This window comes from Lissotriton helveticus, chromosome 2_2 (genome assembly GCF_964261635.1).
Source record: "Lissotriton helveticus chromosome 2_2, aLisHel1.1, whole genome shotgun sequence".
In the NCBI taxonomy this organism is placed as follows: Eukaryota; Metazoa; Chordata; class Amphibia; order Caudata; family Salamandridae; genus Lissotriton; species Lissotriton helveticus.
In genome coordinates this window covers 95,197,328-95,218,196 of record NC_136060.1, presented here as the reverse complement: position 1 = coordinate 95,218,196, position 20,869 = coordinate 95,197,328, and the positions used below count along the sequence as shown (strand labels likewise).

At 42.6% G+C, this 20,869-nt stretch overlaps 1 protein-coding gene across 1 annotated transcript in view; it reads right to left on the bottom strand.

The window, feature by feature from the left end:
- SGCZ (sarcoglycan zeta) overlaps positions 1-20,869 on the bottom strand; it is a 4,560,311-nt gene that overhangs the window by 3,865,487 nt on the left and 673,955 nt on the right. The window contains exon 3 of the mRNA XM_078678949.1: positions 12,344-12,437. The gene's annotated coding sequence lies outside the window, so the exon portion shown is untranslated. The remainder of the gene's footprint in view (positions 1-12,343; positions 12,438-20,869) is intronic.

The window sequence follows — 20,869 nt, the reverse complement described above, 5'->3', positions numbered from 1 at the left end:
CAAATTTTCAAGGGCTGCTCAGAAACAAAATGTGCCATTTTCCTGAAAATTTCAGCCGATTCCGTCCACAAACGCCAAAGTTATTAGACATAGAATTTTCAAAAAACCCATAGAGAAAAAATCCTAACTATATATACCTACTGGCGACCGCCAGTAGGTAATTACCTACTGGCGGTCGCCAGTAGGTATATATAGTTAGGATTTTTTCTCTATGGGATTTTTGAAAATTCTATGTCTAATAACTTTGGCGTTTGTGGACGGAATTGGCTGAAATTTTCAGGAAAATGGCACATTTTGTTTCTGAGCAGCCCCTGAAAATTTTGGGGGGGTTTGTCAAGGGGGGGCCGAGAAAAAAGGGGGGTCCCAAAACGCGTTTTTCCCATGTTAATTTCCATAGGGCGGTTGGCCTCACTTTTAGCCCGAACGGCTGAATGGATTTGCACGAAACTTGGCAAAATTGTAGGGACTGGTAGCCCGATGTGCCTTTTGTAGGTCTCAATATATGTGCTCCAGTGGATTTTGAGAAATTAACGTTTAAAAAAAGATATATATCTGTAAGCGCGCTCTGGGCAGCGCTCCAGGACGCGTACTTTTCGCGCAACGGAGCTTTGTGAAGCGAAGCTGATTGGTTCTCTGGCGTCTGTCAACATTCCAAAAAGTCCGTAGCGGCCGCCATCTTGTCTCTCGGTAGGATCGAGAGACAAGAGGAGGCCAAAACAAAGGGGCAAATAACCATAAGGGGGCATAGTAGATCCTCCCTGACCCCCTAGGTTTAATGTGGAGGCTTTAAAACGGCCCCGCGGGGCAAAAAAAAAATAAATTTTTTTTTTGTTTTTTTGCGTGGGTAGCGCCCGGTCCGGGAACCGGGAAGCTTTCTGGGCAGCGTACTGCAATGAAAAATGAATGATAGACTTTTCAAATACTGTTGTTAATTGATTGTTGGTTTTGTTGATTATTTTTTATTTTTTTTTATTTTTTAAGGATTGTTTATTGTGTTTAATAATTTATTAAACTTTCTAACGCGGCACGTCATATGACGCATTACGCGACAACGCAGGTCCAGAATATAGTCAAAATGTCTCCACCAACCAGCGGACGGCACACAACCCCTTTCAGCAGGCTAAATAGTTCTGTTAAATGACAACAGAAGGGACAGGCAACAAGAACCATCAGTCAAAGAGGGGAGGGCAAGTTCTTCTCTACCGGGTCACGTTGGAGCGCTACCGGAACTGATCGAATTGGTAGTCTACAGTGTTTCTGGATGTTTCAGACTGAAGCTGGCGTTAGCATGAGAGCACCACCATTTCGTAGCTCCGTCGTGGCCATTCCACGAGCAATCATGCTAGGCGCTCCCCACCAGAAGCCTGCGGGAGTCGGGGGCCCCCAAGACTTTTGTAGAATCTTCAAGGATGAGGGGACGCTTTCGAGAATGGAGCCCAAGCTCTAGCAGACAAGCGTCCGAGTTCCAAGGTGTCGCAGGCCCATTTTAGTGGACCACGCCCAAATCTGAAGAGATGGCCGCCATTTTGAGAGTCCTGTGGCAGCCGCCTATCGCTGCACCGCAAGAGCGGGAGCAACTCAAGTACATGGTGAGCGAGACGCTGTAGTCGAAAGAGCGGGCGGTAAACAGCTGAATAGCGGAAGAGGCACAGTGTAGCAAAAGCGGGCTGAATGGCAAATGAAACGGAAAAGGGGTGCCCCACTACAGCGTGTCTTTAGGTAAAACGGATTGTGGGACAAGGTGAAGAATGGAAGAGTCACCAAAAGGAAAAAAGTTCCGCTTGACCCCGGGAGCCGGCCACCTATGTCGGGGGCGATCTCAGGCCACACCAGGGCAACACGACTTGGGGAGGGGGCCGGAGCCAAGCGCCCCCTCCGAGTCCGCGACATGACACCGTCCCTCGGGGGCCTCCGTCAAGCGGTTCAGGGTGGCACCGCATCACAACAGCCCCCACTTACTTTAAGAATAGTGAAGATGAAGCAATTGCAAATAGGCTTCAGACAATGTTACAAGCACTCCTCAAAACTTTGAACTTTCAGAGTGCATGAGTTGGGACAGCGAGGGGTGATTTGGTTTCTCGGACTGTTTTTCTGGTCTCTCACCACTGGCATACTTTAACGTTTTCTTGTTTCTAGGACATTAATAGGTTTTATCATTACGTTATGTTATCGTTTCTTTGTTTGTTGTTTAATAAAAGTTCATGTTCATCAGTGGCCTACTGATTTTCGTTTTCCTATTTTTTTCTTTCCAGGTTGTTTCATGGTAAAGTTTCTGTTAACAGGATACAGTGATCACTTCGTTATTATTGCATATGTCCTTTTCACTAGGGGTGCTCTCTGGTCGGGCCAGATGACGTATCTCTAGTAAATGGTCCGGGTGAAAAAGGTGCATCAATCAGTGGGGAGTAGATAGGCATGACAGATTACAACGGGGGAGAAAGGTCCGCATTACGTACCCTTTCACTACTTGCAAAGATTTTCCTACGTTTATTTGCAAACAGGGAATACCTCCAAAAAGAACTAATTCCCAAACAGTCAATGTTCGGACAATCAATCAATCAATGAGGAATGAAATAGGTACGACGTGTTAAAGGCTTGCGTTACCTACCCTTCACTATCTGCAAAGGGAGAGAGAATATTCCTATTCTTCCTCGTTTGCAGGTAGAGAAGATCCTTAAGAGAATTAACTTCGAACAATTCAATGCTCGATTGAAACAATCAACAAGGGGTACTGTGAACACAAATGAACGCCGCTTATGTACATACGCATTGCTATTTTCAACAGGTTGTTCCTAATGTTTCTATTTTAGCGAGGTCAAAAAGAGATCCCATTAGTAGCCTACTGATTTTGCTCGATTCCTTTTGTTTTTTTTACACGATTTTTCGCTATCTGCAAAGACTAAACAGAGTATTGCGACTCTGTGCTTGTTTGTAAATAGAGAATGAACCAAAGAGAACAATCAATCAAATGGAGAGAGAAGCAGGCACGACGTATTACAAAGGGGGCAAAGGGCTGCGTTAACTACCCTTCACTATCTGCAAAGAGAGAGTACTCCTAATAGAAATGAGGGGTGGGGGGCAGTATTCAAAGCAGATCAGTGTGCATAAACACGAAAATGTTTTTACTTACCACGTACTTGACATTCGACAGCTTATGATATTTGCTATTAAAAAACCATTGAAATTCACTGAAAAAACCATAGGTTATAGACCATATATAGTTAGGAATTAGCATTTACAAAACCTTGAAAATTCACTGAAAAAACCATAGGTTATAGACCATATATAGTTAGGAATTAGCATTTAAAAAACCTTATTTTACTCACACAAAACCATTGAAATTCCATATATAGTTAGTTGCACTAACTATATATCGCGCACCCGCAATCCACTGCTGATCATGTCACATATTACATCATTCATGACATGGTCAGTGACATCACTGATGACATCACTGATGACATCTCAAATGACATCAATGACCACATCACTGATGATATCATTCATGTGACAATACAATGCATCTCCTCACGTTTTAATATAACCTCTGTTTCACCCAGTGTTAAATACAGAGTATAATTTTTGAAACCATTGACACACCAATACTAGTTACTACATACGTACTCACTGATTCCTACGTCTACACACACATTCACTCATTCACCCATACAATCATTCATACATACAATCACTCATCTTTACAACACTATCATATGCACTCATACACCTATACAGACACTTACACTCTGCCACTCATCCATGGAGTTACTCACACACCTAGTCAGTCCTGTAAAGAATCAATCACACTTCCATTTTCTTGTCTATACAGTTAAACATAGAGCACCTTACATTTTCAAACATACACTAACACATACTTACTTTCTTATACAATCATTGATACAAGTACACATTGATCGGCACAGAGTCACACACCTCCCAGCCAGCCACACACACACTCAGTCTCCTATACAAATACTTGGACAATCAATCAATAACCCATATAGTTAATCATATAGCTACTGATCAACACATGCAGCAGTTTACAGAACAACAGACATAATGATGCACAAATTAAGACAGTTTAGTCACTAACCCATGCACTCAGTGAGACACATTTAATCACTCACTCATACATTCAGTCATGCACCTACTAAATCCTTCGTCCAGACACTTATACATCTACTCATTCTTCAATATGTAAAACATATTTAAACTTTACAGAAACACACAGTCACTGGATGATGTCATCAGTGATCTCATCAGTGATGTCATTTGAGATGTCATCAGTGATGTCATCAGTGATGTCATTTGAGATGTCATCAGTGATGTCATCAGTGATGTCACTGACCATGTCATGAATGATGTAATATGTGACATGATCAGCAGTGGATTGCGGGTGCGCGATATATAGTTAGTGCAACTAACTATATATGGAATTTCAATGGTTTTGTGTGAGTAAAATAAGGTTTTTTAAATGCTAATTCCTAACTATATATGGTCTATAACCTATGGTTTTTTCAGTGAATATATATATATATATATGAACCAAACGATCTTCAAATAACCACACTCCTGTCGTGGAAAAAACGAAGACACGGACCCAATGGCTGTAGTCAAGGAAATCTTTTAATCAATCCCTCGCTGGTTATATATATATTACACTCTTCCATGCATTCGCAGGCTTGCCTCCATAGACTGACACGGACCCAGGAATTGGTGCGAAAACAAGAGTTTATTGCTCCTCACTAGTCGCCATTTATATATATATATATATATATATATATATATATATATATATATATATATATATATATATATATATATATATATATATACATATATATATATATTTCAGTGGTAGATAGGCCCCCACTTCTAGTCAATGTTCATGCCCACAGACCTTTGACTTCTCTTTCCAAGATGCCCTTTCTTCCTATAGTTTTCTCTGACCCTAAGAACTGGGATCAGCTCTGGATATTCAAGATGAAACAGATTTCTCTCCCTTGGTAACTATAATCTCTCTGTGTTGGCCCCTCAACATAGCCACCAAAAATCCCATAGTGTCCCTTCCATTATTTGCGTAGAGTTCTTTCTTTTCTGTAAGAAGCTATCCCAAGAAGCACCATCCTTTTGTTTTCAAGTATTCCAAAATGGAATTTCATTTCAGCTAATCTGTTAGGCTATATAGGTGTACCTCTAAACTGTATTAACCTCTCCACTCACAACTCTTTTGCATTGTTCTTGTTTGGGTGGTTCTTCCAGTACTAACTCTCACATTGTTTGTTAATTTAGCAGATGATGTCTTCCCCTACACCATTGAGTCAAATAAGTCACATTGTCTTTAGGCATTGCAATAATTATGAAGGCCATTCAGAAATTCTAACAGTTCTCTGGGTCAGGGAGAAATTCAATGGCAAGTCACATCAAGGCATTTCTCCGTAAGAAAAGTAAGTGTTACTGCAACAAGGTAAGGCATAATTTAGCAACAATAAAACGTCAATATTTTTATGTTTGTAGAAGCAAAGAATTCAAGTTCAAATGAATTCGATTTTTGCCAATTAGTAAAATATCGAAAGAATGATATTTCGTCTTACTTTCTAGCGCTTCATGTAATAATAGTTAAACCTAGGCAATCCCCGATTCTGCCATCATAAGTAATTACAGCATATCGGTGTCTGTGCAATGACTGACACATGCAAGTTGGGGTAGCTTTCATGATTCCTGTCTTACAAATATTTAATCTACAGTTGTTTATTTAACGTCATTTGTGACTTATAGATGTCAGAAGTGTTTAGTTTTACAAATGAACACTGCAGCCTTGTCTGCAGTTTCAAAGGCCTGCTTCGTAGCCCTGGTGCCATACTTGTAATACCATGTGAGTGGCGAAATACACATTTTCTTATACGAAGTTTACATTTTTGCCACACATTTCTTTATCAACATTACTACATTAAAACAACGTTTTAAATGGTACACTTCAACAGCTGAATAGAACTTGGCATATAATGAGGTGAACGGTAAAGGAAAACAAAAGGCTACTGATCACGCAAGTATTATTTGTTTCAGTGTCTTCTGTATTTGTTAAAACAAATGAATACAAAATAAATTAGCATTAGTAATTAAAGGCAACAAAAATAATGAATTGCATCTCTTAAAATTCAGGAAAACACATCATTGAGGTTTTAATAGCAGTTTGAAAAACACATGAAGGCAATATAACCTGGGGTTGTTCATTCTGTGTTAGATTTGCGAAACATAAACAATTTGGCTTTCTTGCTTCTAATTTGCATTATTTTCTTCTTTATGGATCGTGTGCTATTCTTAGATACAAAAGTAGGTTTAATACACTGAGTTCAAACCAATGTTCCTTTCTGTTTTTATGATTGTTGTTAGACCTGGCATTCTTGGTGTGGTTTCCCCTGTATTTTTGCCTTTGCCTCCTGTGTGTTTACTGTGTGTTGGACTTTGTTTTTGCTAGTCTAGATGCTTTGGGCACTTTGCCACTGCTGTTCAATGCCAAAGTGCAAGTGCTCTCCCTGTAAACTGTGGTCATGGACTAGTGTTTCAATAATTGGCTTATTTGGTTTACTGTTAAGTCCCCGATATAGTGCACTGTGTGTGCCTCTGGCCTGTAAACCAAATGCTGCTAGTGGGCTTGCAGCACAGATTGTGCCACCCACAAAAGCAGTCTTTGCAGTGCCTGTATGTAGTCTGGTACTGCCATGTTGACCTGGCAAGTGCACCCACTTGCCAGGCCCTCACCTTCCTCTTTCTTACATGTGAGTCACTCCTAGCGATATGCCCAAGGTACCCCTGTGGGTAGGGTGCAGTGTATGCAAAAGGTAGGATATGCCCTGATGTGTGTAGCATGTCCTGATAGTGAAATACTGCCAAGTTCATTTTCACTATTAAAAGGCTATCTGTCTGATAGGATTGAATGGGGAGTATAACTACCCCTGGAAACAAGATGGGAAAATGTAGTTTAGTATGCCTAAACTCAGAATATAAAGATGCACCTTTTAGTAAGGATGATTTTTATATTCTGGGTTTGAAAATACCACTTTTAGAAAGTAGGTATTTTCTTGCTTAGCCATCCTGTGTGCCTCTGCTGGTTTGTGTATAGACTGTCTGACTTTGGAGTGACAGGGATTGGGGATGTGCATTCTGTTGAGGCAGCCACTTGGGGGGAGGGTGGGGGTGAGGTGTGTCCTACCTTTCAAGGGTTAGTCAAGGCTGGACTGAATAGACCTGGCCAGCATTTAGAGTAGGGGGAGGAGATTTAATTCACACCTGAATGGGACTGGTCTGCCTTGGACAATGCTGTCTCCACCTCCTGCAGGGCAGCTGCACCAGGGAGAACAGAACCGATTTTGGCCGGGCAAAGACACTCTCTGCCTCCAGAGAAAAAAGGATTTTGTACTATAAAAAATGGGGCCCAGACCCCAGACTTTTAGATCACTTTTGGACTTCAAGAGGAACCTCTGCCAAGGAGAATAACAGGAAGAAACTGGAGGAGGACTACTGCTCCTTTGCTGTGTGCTGTCTGGGGTTGGCCTGCAGTAGCTGTTTTTACCAAGGAGAGGAGTGTGTGTATCCTGCTTGGAAAAGTCTCTCCAAGGGCTTGGAAGGAAAACTTGCCCCCTGTACAAGAAGTTTCAGGAACCGCAACGGTTGCCCGACCGACTCATCCCATCGAGATCAGCCAGAAAGGTTCTATTGATGCTTAAGCTGGCCCGTACAGACGACGTCGGCTGGAACTGTTAGACTCTGTCTTTTTCAGCTTCGCGGTAGCCCCTGACTGAGCTACAGACTCAGAAGAAATTAAAGGTTATCTTGCAAAGTAACTATTTTTAAAGTATTGTATGTTGGCTTTTTTTGTCATATTTCGTCATGTTGGTTTCGATAAAGTTTTGGCTATTCTTCTAAACTTGTGTAGTGTCCATTTGTAGTGTTTTCACTGTGCTACTGTATGCTGGCACAAATGCTTTACACACTGCCTCTGAGATAAGCCTGTCTCTCGTGCCAAGCTACTACAGGGGTGAGCAGGGGTTATTTTAGGAGTGTATCTCACCTTACCCTGACCAGAAAGAAGGGTCCCTACATGGCCAAAGGTGCAAACCCTTGCCAACTAGAGACCCCCATTTCTAACAATTGTTGAAAACTGTGCAGTTCCTCTGAAGACTGCATGCCTCACATCAGCAGAAATTAGGTATTTCAGTTCAATTTGAATGTACATTAAAATAGAAACATAATTGGAAAAACAGAATGTAGCAAGTAAATCAATTCTTATAAGCCAATGTCTATAAGGTGGACTACATAGCAATACACACACAATATAGAAAAAGCACAAAATGTCTGATATAAAAATATATATTATCTATTTATTTTTTCATATTTTTGCTTTTTATATATAAGAATTTGATAACAATTTAAATACAAAATGATCAAAAAAAGTACAAGATTATACAGACACAAATACAAAAAACAGAAAACAATGTCAAATGACCAGTTGGTATTGGGACTATTGACGTTGGCAGTGCGGTGAGATGGAACACTACGCGCGTTTCGGCCACAGCCTTCATCAGGAGACCGTCATTTTCCACCAAACAACAAAAAGAATATTTTTTTTAAATTGTATTTAGGATCAGAGGTGAAATACAGTGTAAATTTATTCAAAATATGCTGACATCTTCTTATATTTGCTTTCGTAGACTGCGTGGATTGGCTATCGTCAGAAAATATTCTGCTTTATGCCGAAGCTCCCTCTAGGGGCTGATAGGAGAGGCGTCTTCATAGAATAAAAACATCTTTTATATAGCAAGGTTCTGTTGAAAAAATAATAAATATTTCGATGTATTGGGGGTTCTGTTAGGGATTTACTCTGCTATATGTCGAAGCTCCCTCTAGGGGTTGATAGGAAAAACGTCTTCATCGAATATAAACCATCTTCTGTCTAGCGAGGTTCTATTCGATGTATTCGGGGTTCTGGAGGGACGGCAATGCACATGGTATCATCCTTCTGCACGTGTGCATTGCCGTCCCTCCAGAACCCCGAATACATCGAATTATTTATTTGATCCATAGAACCTCGCTAGATTAAAGTTGGTTTGTATTCGATGAAGACGTCTCTCCTATCAACCCCTAGAGGGAGCTTCGACAAATAGCAGAGAAATTTCCGAACAGAACCCCGAATACATCCAAATATTTATTTTATCCATAGAACCTCGCTAGACAGAAGATGGTTTATATTCGATGAAGACGTTTTTCCTATCAACCCCCAGAGGGAGCTTCGACATATAGCAGAGTAAATCCCTAACAGAACCCCCAATACAACGAAATATTTATTATTTTTTCAACAGAACCTTGCTATATAAAAGATGTTTTTATTCTATGAAGACGCCTCTCCTATCAGCCCCTAGAGGGAGCTTCGGCATAAAGCAGAATATTTTCTGACGATAGCCAATCCACGCAGTCTACGAAAGCAAATATAAGAAGATGTCAGCATATTTTGAATAAATTTACACTGTATTTCTCCTCTGATACTAAATACAATTTAAAAAAAATATTCTTTTAGTTGTTTGGTGGAAAATGACGGTCTCCTGATGAAGGCTGTGGCCGAAACGCGCGTAGTGTTCCATCTCACCGCACTGCCAACGTCAATAGTCCCAATACCAACTGGTCATTTGACATTGTTTTCTGTTTTTTGTATTTGTGTCTGTATAATCTTGTACTTTTTTTGATCATTTTGTATTTAAATTGTTATCAAATTCTTATATATCAAAAAGCAAAAATATGAAGAAATAAATAGATAATATATATTTTTATATCAGACATTTTGTGCTTTTTCTATATTGTGTGTGTATTGCTATGTAGTCCACCTTATACACATTGGCTTATAAGAATTGATTTACTTGCTACATTCTGTTTTTCCAATTATGTTTACACTTCCCTACGTGTAGCAATTGCATCACAAGTAGGGGTCCCCTCCATTTCCCAAATACATTAAAATAGAAACACCATTAATAAAATGATTTTCCTTTTTTCATTCTCTCAAGTTCACTGCCTAAAGTCCTCATTTATTGAGTATCCTGCAATGTTGAGATGAAGCATTCAGCTTTTGATTGGTCATAAAAGGGAACAATGTCTTCATTCAGACCACAAAATAAGTAAATTGTTTCAACATAAGAGCATCATCTTACATATTAATAATTTCCTGATGGTTGATATTTTGCAAATGATTAGTTAAATTAGGTAAAAGCATCCCGAGAAGAAAGAAAATGCTTATGGAGCCCATTAGAGTTTAGCGATCCTCCTGTCATGCCAAACTTAAAGTTCCATCACTCTACTTATAGTCAGGGAAAATTCGAGGCTCTGCCATCAGAAATCTTTGGCCAGATTGCCTATTTATCAAAGGGCAGTCATTTTATAATAAGGGTTACCCCATGAAGGGTAACCATTTCCCCGCCTGGGACTGCCATGAGAGCTCTGGCAGCTTTAAGCAGAAAAATCACTGTGTCCCCCACACTCATGGAAAAACTCTTCGTATGTACAAGCATTTTATTTTTATTTTTCATGAATAAACTACTAATTTGGGACGGCAGTCTTCAAATTAAAACAAAAATTATCTTTAATGAGCAATTGCATCAAATATGATGCCCACTGGGGAAAGTTTTTCTGCCTTCAAAGGAGACGGCACACCTGCAGCTCTGCTAAAGGCCGGAAGATCCCCACCTACCTGATGGGCATTTCTAAATATGGAGGTGTGGTCACTCATCAATGATGCAAAAGGCTCCCCTGATGTGGTGGGCTGCCCATTCTACTCTTACTTAGGACCTAAGTGTCTTTAGAAGGGAAGATTGCTAGGAAGCCGTGTCGTTTTATCTCCAACATCTAGGGGCATATTTACAAGCCCCATTCCCCACCGGAGTATTGTAGAGCAATTTCCCATATTAACAAGGTGGTGCTAAGCCACTTAATGCAGCTTAGCTCCCGCTTGAAAATAAGCCCCTTTCTGCCGTGGTCCTCTGTGGCAAAGGGGAGCGCACTGGGTATTGCAGTGAGCGTTCCTTCGCAACACCCATTGCTTTTTGACACTGCCCCAGATTTACAAGCCTGAGGCAGCACCAAAAGCGAACGCAAGGAAATACCAGGCCTTAGAATGTCGATACGAGGAGACATTATTAATTTCTGCAGCACACATAGAAAGAGCAAATCGCCACTATTGATTGTTTATGTGCAGGAAGGTGTCCGTTCCTGCACATTTAAACAATCGCCCCTGCAGCGCAGGCACCGTTGCAACATGGAGGCAGGGTGCTTGTGCTGACGCAAGTGAGCTCTTTTTGCACCAGCTCCAGAGTAACACAGGGGTGCACCGTATTCTTGTGAATATGGCACATCCCTGCATTTAAAAAACGTCAAAGTGTGACGTTGCCTAAGGTAGCATAGCATTTTTGGAAATATACCCCCTAGTGTGCTTTCTATATCCTGTAATAGCATGCATACTCTAAAAACAACATGGTAAAGCAGTAAAATATTGGAATAATCCAGCAATGGCCCAAGTGAACCTGACCTATTACAGAAAGCTCAGATATGTTTAGAGCTTGAATACCTTATTTTTTTCACACATGTCACTATCATATATAACTGAAAGAACTTAATCGTAACCAACGCATGCAACTTACTAAAATAATAATCATACCCCTAATCTTATAAGTGTTTGAAAAATACTATATTTGCATATTTATCAGCGACTTGTTATATTTGTGCATGCATTTGGTTGTACGAATGAAGAATAATATACATTTCTTTTTAATCACCAATTAGCATTTTCATATCTGGTGTGATATTCTGTAGCTCATTGAAGTCCAACATAGGCCCTTTCTTTAGTACTAGCAATAGCCACTTCATAGAGAGGATGTATTAGATATTTTACACAATATTCTGTTTTTATATATTTTATTGTGTTTTATTTGGATTTTGAGTGTGTCGTAATCCAAATGAAGCAGTGTTACAATTACTTATTTGACTTGGACATCTGGATAGAATTGACGTCCGCCACTGTTTTAAGCGTTGTAAGGGAAAGCGAACAGCTAAAATTTTACTTTTTCTGGACAGAGAACAGAGAGTTATGACACCAGAAGTATCCCAAAAGGCTGCATTTTCATTGCCACATTAATAGGGGACAGAAGAGACAGACATTGCATCACCCTGGAAGGTAGCACAATTGCCCTCATTCAGGCAATATAGGGTAGACAGAACGGAGGCCTATATTTTAAGCAATACATTTTCGGCAAATAAAATAAATGACAGGCAACACAGAATTAGAAATATAGCTCATACATACCATATAACCCTCCAACAATTAGTGATCGACCAGCAATGCAAGTCTCTAAAACGAATTCTCCCCAGTTATCTTTCTACCATTTGTTGTCGACATCCTGTTAGGGAAACAACAATAAATGCATTATGTACTTGCAAGTGAGCAATTAGGTGTTACTTCCTTATAAATCCTACCATACCCTACGCTTATTAGAATCAATACATTTCGAGGCTCCATACAAATGCTTTCACATTTCGACAGCGTTGATTTTGATGAGCCTACAGCCTTTTTTTAACACATATTTATTGCAATAAATATATATATATATACAATACATGAAAGAAAAGACCCGTCCGTATACAAGAAACATCAATAGGAGCTTGGCAATTAATTGGAAATCAAGAATGATACAAACAGCTTTTACCCATGCAGGTTCAATGGAAGTAACTCCCCATGCGGGAGAAAGATAACAACATAGCATTCCTGTAACGGGCACAAGGTAGAATAGTGCAGACAAACACGGATGTAGTACATAGAACTCATGGTACCATTCCCTTGTCTGCAATAAACTTGAAAAACATAAAACAACCAAACCGTTGCAGGGATCGCTCAATCTAGCTTCTCCCATAGAAGTCAGTGTGAGAAATGGAGAGAGCAGATGGCCATGCAGTGGCCAATGGGGAGGGTCCCCGACTGTAGGAACATTAGGCAGCACTCCAATTGGATAGATAGGCGTGGAGGCATACGCCCAACAGGTCTACAACCAGAAGGGGGGGTTGCGTCTCAACTGGGAGGTTCAGTTGTTCGTCTCCCCTAGTGTATGGTCCATCCCTAATCAGTGTTCTAAGAGGATTCGTTTCCGTCTCCCTCAGTCGTTCCAATCTGTCCATCAGGGCCTTTCTCTGCATCGCTGTCCAGGTATTACCAAGATTCTAACACTTCTGCCCATAACCCCACTATCGGATGCCTCTGCACACCTCAGGCATCCTCCCTAAGTAAAGCCCTTTCCTCAGCCCTGGCCCACACAGTAACATCCTTCAACAAGGTCACACACCCGCTGGCCCAGTCATGAACTTACAGGCAATTGCTATCCTCCTCTTGGCCAGTGCAAGGTTCAGCAACTTAGAACCTACCTTCCACACCCGAGGCCTAGGAAGCAACCCCAATGAACAGATTTCGAAAGTGCAGGCAAGGTCGCGGCCCAAGGTTGCAGTGAGCGTACGTATCACCTTCTCCCAGGATGGTCACAAATGGGGGCAGCTCCAGGTCAAGTGACTGAAATCCACATCTAAAAGCTTACATCTGGGGCAGCCACTCGTTTGCCTGCCATTGATTACCTGTAGTCTGTGGGGCATCAAGTAAGTCATATGGACATAGTTAAATTAGATATATTTCAGCCTCATAATCCTGGAGACCCTTTCAGAGTACGCCATTCTGGATCTGTAAACTCACATCCCATTATCACCCCCACTGACATCAAAGTGTCACCAAGGGTTTCCGAGCCATACCGGACAATGACTAATAAAACTACTTCACTAAATGTCACATGATGCCCATGTACACCCACAGTTGCAGCACTAAATGTGTCTCCAGTTCCTACTAGTGACCTGACCATAAGTCTCTGAATGGCTGCACCAGCTCTTCATATGTTAGAAATTGACCAGTGGGTAGGTTGCATTAGGCCACCAAGTTGTCCTATGGGATCAGTGTGCCCAACTGGTAATAGTCACCAACCGTCACCAATCCAGCATCCGCCAAGGCCGGCAAGTGTATATATTGAAATAAAGAAAGAGGGTAACAATGTGTGTGACACCCACCAACAGTAACGCAGAGGCATAAAGGGGGGGGGTCCCCATGGTCTTTAACACACAGCATCTCCAACATTTCAAGACCACAGCTAACAATACACCTGACCAGGGGATCTCCACTGTCTGACAAAGCAGCTTCAAAAGCAGTGCTCCCTTGTGCTGAGACAACCTCACTGAGCCCAGCTCCTCCTGATGAGCCCTGTCAAGACACTGAGCGACCCACTGGAGCTGTGCTGCTAAAAAATACAGCTCAAAGTCTGGAATGCCCAGACCATCCTCATCCCGGGGGGGGCACCTGTGGACCTCCAGCATTACCTGATGGTGGGCACCGTCCCATATCAGCTCCCTAATTAGAGTGTCCAATTGCCGAAACCAATAACCTGGTACCCTGACTGGAAGATTAACAAGAAATAGAGAAATCTCTGTAGTATAACCATCTTAGACACCAGAATCTGAACCATAACAGGCAGTTTAAGAGATCACCAAAAGGGGACACAGGTTCCAAGGGATCTAAGGGCAGTCCTCAGATTATCCTCTTGCAGGTCCTCCAACAAGAGAAAGCCTGAATACCCAAATATCGAAAGGGCGTAGGGGACCAGGTCAAGTCCTGCTGTATATTCAGTGGCTGCTGAGTGCCCGGTGTCATGGGGAACAGATAAGTCTTAGTCTTTTTGACTTGGAGGCCAGAAAGCATTGTAAATTCCCCCAGTAGATGCATCGTGGTCACAGCACCCGCAGGACCATCCTCTAGGTAAAACAGAAGGTCATCCGCATAAAGGTAAATAATATGTTCTCGGCCTTCTATCATCACATCGGTGCCCACCCCTCCTCGCAGAAGAGCTCCGCTAGTGGCTCAATAGCCAATGTGAATAGAAGAGCAAATAGGTGACATCCCTGTCTGTTGCCTTTATGTACATCATATTGCATGGAAATGGTAGTGCCTATTCTGGGCTGTGCGATAGGAGTACAGCAGTTTAACCCTGTTAATCCAGCTCTCTTCTAGCCCCAATTGTGCATGACTGCAAAAAAAGTCCCATCACCCTGAGTCAAAGGACTTTTCAGCCTGCGCTCGAAGCTGCACATCTGGATGATAAAGGATGTGGTACAGCCTCGGAAGAGTTAGGTAGGTACTTTAATCTGCGATTAAACCATTCTGTTCGCTATGTATCAGTGCAGGTACAGCACTCGAATAGCCAGGACCTTAAAAATAATTTTAAAACACATATTCAGAATGGATAAGGGATGGAGTACGTAGGTATGGGCTTCATGCACATTGGACTTGGAAAGCGGATTCACAATTGCAGACCTGCTGGACACAGGCAGTGTGCCTGTTGCAGAGACTCAGTGTATAGAGACTCCAGCAAGCTCGAGTCCAGGGTCCCTGCAAAAGTGGCATAAAACTCAGCTGGCAGGCCATCAGGGCCCAGGGTTTTGCCCAAGGCCATTTCTTTAATAGTGAATGGGGTCTCCAAGGTCTCCCTAGCTCTGCTGTCAAGTTCTCACAATGGCAGACGGCCCAGGAAAGCAGCCTAGATCCCTAATGGAAGAGGCTTAGAATGGTTGTAAAGGAATTCATAAAAACCCCAAAATGTGGTATTAAAGGTCCTGAGGAAATAGAGTGGGGTGCCATAAGAATCTGAGTGGTAGGTGGCCCACACTATAGAATATCCGGGTGGGTTCCACCTCTAAGCACCATAACATTCACAGAGGCTGGAGGAGGCGGGTACAGATAGCTTGGCTGCAAGAGACTCATCTCACATGGGGGGGGAGGTTGACCGCTAAAGGAGCCAGTGGCGGGGTCAGTTGTACACTACCTCCTGTTCTGCTTACAGCGGGGAGCACAGCTCAGCCTCCAAAATTGCGAGATGCCAGTCCCCAGCCAGGCCTTCCAGACTCCACCAATAGCTGGGGAGGAGTCATTCAGCCGGTCCATCTCTCTCCCATGTTAGAGCCTGTACCGGGCCTCGATCTAGGCCCAGAGACAGCCCCGCAACACACAGTACAGAAAGCACCACCTCAGCTCAAAGCCACTCTGTACAGCTGCGGGCCAGAGACCTGCACTGACATCTAGTGGGTTGGTGCTCACTTAGGCCGCACAGCCTCTGCAATGTGGTGCAGACAATTCAGTGGGGCAGTCACCATCCCAGAGTCGGTACCACCTGCCGATCACCACCATGGCATGCGACCCTGCAGCAGGATGTGTACTCAGAGCAGGCAGGCAGTCCCTGGCCAGGTCCTTGAGATTCCTCCAATAACAGTGGGTAGGGCAGACCACTGGTCCTCAATTGCTCCCCCATCCTCAGCCTCCTGTACCAGTTTCTGACACAGGCCTGATGTATGCTCCTCCAATGCACGCAGGGCAGGGCATCCAGGAAGACACACTCTGTTCACCGACATTGGGCCTCTGCACTCCATCTGACCCTGAGAGTAACATGGTCTGGACCACTCTCCCAACATCTGCCCTGCCGGCCGGAGTCCACCTCTTTATGCCCTGTCTGCCATCTTGGGGGGCTGGTGCTGGAAGTCTATTGCAGCCAGTAGGGCTACTGTTGCACCTTTATTGGTGTACCAGTTCCCAAAATGGGGCTGAAAAGGCCCTGCCACAGATTAGATGTAGGTGAGCAAGCCAGCATCAGCCCCAGAGAGCAGATGACACTGGATAAATGGTGGTCTGGCGCAGGGCAAAAGGATAACGTGTCCGCCATCTTCGTCTCACAAGCCACACATGTAGTTCTCTCAATGCTTGCTTGTACGATTGAGCACAACTGCATAGCCTAGAGGAATGGAACCATGGGTAAAGACTGTGTGACTGAATTCAGACAAAAGGTCCTCGACCAAAAGTGGCTCAATAATTCTGATGGGTCAAATTACTCGTGTTTCCAGATCGATCTGTTTATCATACAAAGATATCTTTGTGTGGCAGAACTGGGTAAAACGTTAGGGAATTGATGCAGAAACACAGATTCCCACATGTTAGTCCCAAAATCACATTGCGTTGTTTTATTCCCTGCCCCAGGAGTTCTCTGTGCAAACTCACTACCTCCTTTGATGCAGCACTGATTGAACAGTTTTCCAGAAAATCAATTTTGTACCTACCAGATCATTTACATTTTATGAGGGTGCTGGAGGTGCTGCATCAGCACCCTGACCATCACTCCTACTTCGAACATTCTACACTTCATGCTAAATGTAATATAGAGAAATCAGCATAATGTACCATGACAGAGAGGTTTGCCATCAAAACTATGATGCTATTGTTCCATAATAAATTAGCCAAGAAATGTTTAAGTATACTGGTGGCAAAATGCTTTTAATTTAAGACAGAAATCTCCCTAAGTCTCCGGCAATCCCTTCCCTAAAATCTAGCACTAGTTACCCTGAGACAGCCATAAAACACACATTTTGGGTGTTTTGAGTGCTCATTTGGGGGGTAAGTGGGGCGCAGTGTAGCTATTGACTAAAGCAGCAGAAAGAAAATGTTTTGAAGCAACTGACCATTAAAAATGAGTTACAAATTGAGATCTGAATGCATTTGACGCTACACCTCAAGAAGGAGCTCATTCGTGAAGGCAGAGTAGCCTCGCCGGTCATTTGATTCTAAGCCACCGGAGTTAGGTACTACAACCTCCAGCAAGGTGTAGAACCACCCCACCTGATCCTACACCTTTAATTGGCCGATTATAATGTATTAGCCTTGAGATAATTTTCCAAAATTCGTTCCGATAGCATATGGCCCGAGAGGTGAATCCACAGGGCCCTTTCCTGGCTAAATAAAGGGTGCTCCTAGTCTGGTCTTCTACAGGGTTCTGCTATGATCTGTCTTGTGCGGAAGTTTTTAAGTGGGGGTGGAAAGTTCCAGAAGGTAGGCACCTTTTTATATTGTATATGTAAGAAAGTAGGTTATTAGTTGAGAAGGATGTGGGTCCTTCTCATACAATAAATCCACAACCTTCCATCTACTGGCGACCAAGTATCCAATTGAAGCATGTGACTCTCTCAGGATAGTGAGGCAGAGCAGTCCAAGACCTACTCAAGGGTGTCAGTGTGGGCTAGTACCACAGCCCGCAGGCACACAACAAACAACCCCCAATATTATCCAGTGAATAACTTTACTTATAAAAAGAAAAAAAGTACTTTATTATAAATACACTAATCAACACTAACACACATTAATATTCAAATTTATATAAAATGACAGGTGTAAATACTTTTGGCGACACCCTCCTAACAGTTCACATCCCAAGAGATCCATGCACCCTACAACCACATTTACAAGACACAATGTAATGGGTGTGGTTATCCAAAGCAGGCCTTGTGGCTTTGACAGGTTGTCATAACATTAAAAAAGCAGTCCTATGTCATAACAGGCCCATGCAACACAATTTAAACCACCATGGGTGGTATTATCTTACAATAACATTGGTTCAGGTGTGATAGCTAATGAATCATTTCAATAACTTTCATTAACACATGCAATGATTAATTGTTATCTTTGTCATTGTTAAATAAGCATTTTGATTTACAATAAACTATGTGTATGATTATTTCTCTTCTTTTATACCTGCTGAAAAGAAGTATTAGGACCAATCAGCAGAGGTCTCCACTCTCTTCTCTAGAGTCTATAGACTGAGGGCCCGATTTCAATCTCGTTTGGAAAGCATTCCTACCGAAGCGGTTCGGGAATGCTTTCGCTACGACTCGGATTGGGAGAGTCCGATCAAACAAGTACAATGTATCTGTATGCATCCTGATGCGATTTGGTATGGCTTCCGTTGGCTTCAATGGGAGTCTGTGTTCTGAGCAAGAACACAGGCTCCCATTGACAAAAGGGGTGGTTGGGGATAATCATGCACCCTGTGACGGTCACCCCTTGGTGCCTGCCACACTGCACAGTTGGGAAGAGGGCACCCATGGGGACCCCCAAAGGCCCGATTAGGAGGGCCCAGAGTGAAGGAGGGCCTACTATGGGGCCCCATAGACCAGCAGCCTTTTTGTTCTTGGAAAACTGAATCGGAAAGGCTGTCTGAATTGTTCATCGTACTTGCCTTTTCAGAAACCAAGTCCATAGAGCTGTACGAATCAGCTCCAGAAAGACTTTATCTCTCCGGATGCCTTTCGGAATCAATTAGGTCAACGCAAAGGGTTTCCAGGCATCGTCCTTGGTCGTTTGGAATTGGGAACAAGTCAGTTGGAAACAAGGGCTCAGTCCAGATCAGTTTAGGCAAAGCCGAATCCAATTCAGAGCCCTTCCGACAAGATAGGAATCGACCAAGCTCTAGGAGTGCTTCAAGTACTGGTAAGCCACTCCCAAGATAAGAAAACAAACAGAAAGACACGTATTTCTGTTTGTTTTGTTATGTTGCTCTTGTACACACACACACATATATATATATGAACAATGATACTTTGTATTCGAAATGCGTCTGACTGTGGTGTAATAAATCAAGACCTGCTTTCACCACGAAACCCATAGGTGACCGTTTCCCGGCGAGTCCGGCTGGCGTGCAGGAGAGTGTTTGGGAGAGAACGAGTCCATATATATATATATGTATATATATATATATATATATATATATATATATTATATATACTTTATATATATATATATATATATATATTTATATATACTTTATATATATATATATATATATATACTTTATATATATATATATATATATGTTTCCAACAAAGTTCCATTTACCGGGGGCTATGACACCTGCAGGGCGGGCTCCAAGGCAGAAATGGAGAATCTGCCGCTGAGTTGCTCCCAAGAAAATAACAGAGCCCAAACTTCGCCTTACATCTGAAAACAGACTTTATTCGTCTCGAGCACAGCAGGTAATGACACAATTTAAATAGTCTCTGACGCGTTTCGGCGGATCTCCGCCTTAATCATAGTCTGGTGTGTCAATAATTTCCAAGTGGACTCAAACCAGCAGTTTGCTGAACTGCGAGTCCCAGCATGCACCTGATGGATATTCAAAAGTCTGTGCTTTATGCCAATTCAAAGGTGCAGCGAAAATGCTGTTGTAAAATTACTTGTCAAATGCTGATTGCAAAGTGCTTAAGCTTACACTGCGATGCTCACCAAAATATACGTTCAGGCAGCGAAGTTTGCAGGACAGAGGCAACCCCCTTCTCCTCTCCCTTTCTTGTACTCGTGAACCAAATAGCCCTGGAAGTCCATACTGGCTGGCCACGGTGTAAGCGGGTCCTCCCCCTCCATCATATGTTTCCAACAAAGTTCCATTTACCGGGGGCTATGACACCTGCAGGGCGGGCTCCAAGGCAGAAATGGAGAATCTGCCGCTGAGTTGCTCCCAAGAAAATAACAGAGCCCAAACTTCGCCTTACACCTGAAAACAGACTTTATTCGTCTCGAGCACAGCAGGTAATGACACAATTTAAATAGTCTCTGACGCGTTTCGGCGGATCTCCGCCTTAATCATAGTCTGGTGTGTCAATAATTTCCAAGTGGACTCAAACCCGCAGTTTGCTGAACTGCGAGTCCCAGCATGCACCTGATGGATATTCAAAAGTCTGTGCTTTATGCCAATTCAAAGGTGCAGCGAAAATGCTGTTGTAAAATTACTTGTCAAATGCTGATTGCAAAGTGCTTAAGCTTACACTGCGATGCTCACCAAAATATACGTTCAGGCAGCGAAGTTTGCAGGACAGAGGCAACCCCCTTCTCCTCTCCCTTTCTTGTACTCGTGAACCAAATAGCCCTGGAAGTCCATAC